This window comes from Nansenia antarctica (genome assembly GCF_963989245.1).
Source record: "Nansenia antarctica genome assembly, chromosome: 7".
In the NCBI taxonomy this organism is placed as follows: domain Eukaryota; kingdom Metazoa; phylum Chordata; class Actinopteri; order Argentiniformes; family Microstomatidae; genus Nansenia; species Nansenia antarctica.
In genome coordinates, this window is record NC_137677.1 from 37,924,139 (window position 1) to 37,928,299 (window position 4,161).

The following is a 4,161-nucleotide window of genomic DNA, read 5'->3' on the forward strand; positions in this document are numbered from 1 at the left end:
CTGTAGTTCTTCAGAGTAAGGACAGCAGTGTGTCTGAAGTCTCAGGACCAGTGTCTGTCATGTTGTTGGAGCATTCATACTGGTGTTATCCATGTGGAGACCCTTGCAGCTCTGTGTCAGTCAGTGTGCCATGGTGGGAAAGTGGACAAGTTTGTTTGTGCAAACTTGGCAGCTTGTTCTCTGTTGGGACCAACCCTCAGATGGAAAGCTTAGAGGGTCAAAAAGCATACGTACACATCAGTGCGCCTTGGTTGGACGCCCCCTGCTGGAGAGATATGATACAGTGACTGTAAAGCATGCAATCAATAGTTGACAGATTACACATCTGTGCTTTGTGGGGATTGTCTGAATTGAATGAACCAAGTCCACAGATATAAAAAGGTGATTGCTTGACATTTTGAGAAAAAGCAATCAGAAAAGGAGGATCGTTTCATTTGGAAACAACATGATATTTTGTGAAAGCAGACTATTCTGTAGTGATCCAACCTTTCCTGTTGACATTCTACATTTCTCATGTCTGAGAGAGAGAGAGAGAGAGACAGAGAGAAAGAGAGAGAGAGACAGAGAGAGGGAGAGGGAGAGAGAGAGAGAGAGAGGGAGACAGAGAGAGAGAGAGAGACAGAGAGAGAGAGAGAGTGACAGAGACAGAGAGAGAGAGACAGAGAGAGAGACAGAGACAAAGAGAGAGAGAGACACAGAGAGAGAGACAGACAGAGACAGAGACAGAGACAGAGACAGAGAGAGACAGACAGAGACAGCGACAGAGACAGAGAGAGAGAGAGAGAGAGAGAGAGAGACAGAGACAACCAGAGAGAGAGAGACAGAGACAGAGACAGAGACAGAGAGAGAGAGAGAGACAGAGGGAGAGAGAGGGGGGGGGGGCTCTGACCCTCTCTGGTTTGACATCCATACTCCACATTCAACACATGTCTCAGTCTAACACTAACTTGTCATACATACCTTTATCCCTAACCCTCTCTCTCTAAGTATTAAAACAAGAGAACATACATATAGATTCTCTCTCTCTCTATTTCCTTATTTTCTCTCTCACCCTCTCTTCTCATTACCCCCCGGGCCCCCCCCCCCCTTTCCCTCCCTCTCGCTCTATTTCTTCTCTCTATCTTCTCTCTCTTTCTCTATTTCTTCTATCCGCAATATGACAACCCTTGTGTACATAAGGTTCAGATATAGGAAAGGTTAGGATATTTATAGCATAGCATAGAGTACAGCACAGTGTTTTATTGTATAGTATAGTAGATAGAGTACATAGCCTTTATTTATGTAAACCAGCTCTTTCCCCTTTTTTATTTTACCCTTGGCTCTCTTGTTTTTAGTCTTTTTTCCAAGCACCAGGGGAGCCCCCCCTCCTAAATTTCGTTGTATGGTACCTGTACTGTATTAATGACAATAAAGACCATTCATTCATTCATTCATTCATCCCTCTAGCTCTCTCTCTCTCTCCCGCTTGAGCTTGCTGCCCCCTGCTGGTGGGATATGATGCAGCAGCATGGTAAATGGCAGGACAGGATGTTCCATTATCTCTGTATAGGGGTTGAGTGGGTGAGGCTCCAGGACAGGTCATACTGTAATACCATGCGTTATCATGTCTTCTATTATGTCAATACATTATCATGTATTTTGCACCACGCCACTATTTGCACTGGTTGCATCTGGTTAGATGCCAAACTACATTTCGTTGTCTCAGTACTAGCAGTCTGTGCCAATGACAATAAAGTTGCATTTAACGTAATCTAATCTGATCTAATCTAATGTCATCTAGTGTGAGGCCTGGCGTGCTCAGCAGCATGTGCAGGGGGCTGTGGTCTGGACAGACAAAGTGACCAGCCATGCAGAGATGCTAATTGTCAGATGAATGCTGCAGCTCTGTCTCTCTTTCTTTCTCTCTCTCTCCCTCTGTCTCTCTGTCTCACCCCCTCTCTCTCTCTCTCTCTGCTTCTCTCTCTCTCTGCCTCTCTCTCTCTGCCTCTCTGTCTCTCTCTCTCTCTGTCTCTCTCTCTTTCTCTGCCTCTCTCTCTCTCTCTGCTTCTCTCTCTCTCTGCCTCTCTCTCTCTCTGCCTCTCTGTCTCTCTCTGCCTCTCTGTCTCTCTCTCTCTGCCTCTCTCTCTCTTTCTCTGCCTCTCTCTCTCTCTGCCTCTCTCTCTCTCTGCCTCTCTCGCTCTCTCTTTCATTCACTCTCCTTTTCTCTCTCTCAGTCTTGTTTTTTTTCCTCTCTCTCTCTCTCTCTCTCTCTCTCTCTCTCTCTCTCTCTCTCTCTCTCTCTCTCTCTCTCTCTCTCTCTCTCTCTCTCTCCCTGTAGGCCTACTTTCAGTCAAGTCAGACAGTATGAATATTGTTGTACAGATCCAACCATTCCCACCCAACATGGCCACGTTCCATAACAGAGTGCAGGTATGCGGTTGCTCTGAGCCAACCGACGGCGGCCATCTTTGATCGGCTCGGTTGACCTCTGCGTTTTGAGGACACTGCATCGTTCAGAAAAACCCGATGTGTGTACGCACGCAGGGTGTAGTATGTACGCTGTACGTTTAGTACACAGTCAACAACACAGGCAGGACATATAAAATTGAAAACAGTAAAAAAAAAAAAAAAAACTCGGTTTTGGGGGGAAAAAAGAGAGAGAGAGAGAGAGAGAGAGAGAGAGAGAGAGAGAGAGAGAGAAAAACTCCCACAGCCCTATAAAAGCGCAGGCTCAGGATTGGCAGGTAGACAACATCTCGGCGGGGCGCTGGGGCGGCTGCCCGACCTCTCACACGCACACAGCCCCCCGCCCCCCTCCCCCCTCCCTCCCATGGGCCCCGGCGTGCGTGATCCCGGCTTGTTTTCGCGTTTTAGTGTTTTAGTGTTTTCTATATAAAAGAAACCCTCAACTTCACCCTGCAGGGCCTGGCCCGGGGTTTTAGTGTGTGTGGTCATAAACAAAAACACGGAATGGGAAGAGGAGGAATGATAGAGAGGGCCCTGGTGGAGGGGTGGGGGTGCGGGGAGGAGTTTGGGGGAGAGAAGGGGGGAGGAGGGTCTCCTCAGGGTCTCCACCATGCCCTGGAGGAGGAGGGTGGGTGGGTGGGGAAGGAGGGAAGAGGGGGAGGAGGTGGAGGTGGGGGAGGAGGGGAGGACCTCAGAGTGTCTGTAGGTGTGAGAGACTTTACCTCAGTGTCTGTAGGTGTGAGAGACTTTACCTCAGAGTGTCTGTAGGTGTGAGACTTTACCTCAGAGTGTCTGTAGGTGTGAGACTTTACCTCAGAGTGTCTGTAGGTGTGAGACTTTACCTCAGAGTGTCTGTAGGTGTGAGAGACTTTACCTCAGAGTGTCTGTAGGTGTGAGAGACTTTACCTCAGAGTGTCTGTAGGTGTGAGAGACTTTACCTCAGAGTGTCTGTAGGTGTGAGAGACTTTACCTCAGAGTGTCTGTAGGTGTGAGAGACTTTACCTCAGAGTGTCTGTAGGTGTGAGAGACTTTACCTCAGAGTGTCTGTAGGTGTGAGAGACTTTACCTCAGAGTGTCTGTAGGTGTGAGAGACTTTACCTCAGAGTGTCTGTAGGTGTGAGAGACTTTACCTCAGAGTGTCTGTAGGTGTGAGAGACTTTACCTCAGATTGTCTGTAGGTGTGAGAGACTTTACCTCAGAGTGTCTGTAGGTGTGAGAGACTTTACCTCAGAGTGTCTGTAGGTGAGACTTTACCTCAGAGTGTCTGGAGGTCAGGAGGTCAGGAGGTCAGGAGGTCAGGAAGGACGTGACCACGCTATCTCCTCCACTCATCTGTCTGCACCGGGCCTCCATCTCACTTTCACATCTGGTACCCCTCCCCCCTCCCTCCCTTCCTTCCCCCACCCCCACCTCCCTATGGCTGTGGAGATATGGAGATCGGGGTGAGAGAGAGAGAGAGAGAGAGAGAGAGAGAGAGAGAGAGACAGAGACAGAGAGAGAGAGGGAGAGATAGAGGAGGGGGGCGGGGAGGAATTAGTTTATTTATACGTGATTTAATAAGACAAGCATCGGCAGAGAATGACTGGAATGTTCCTCACCCTGGGTCCATATGGATCTGATTCTCCGCTATTTAGATTTTTAAAAATCCCAGCGGTGAATAAGTGAACAGCGTAGGCCCTGCGGCGGTGTGGAAGCGGTGTGTAGGGTTGGCAGCCA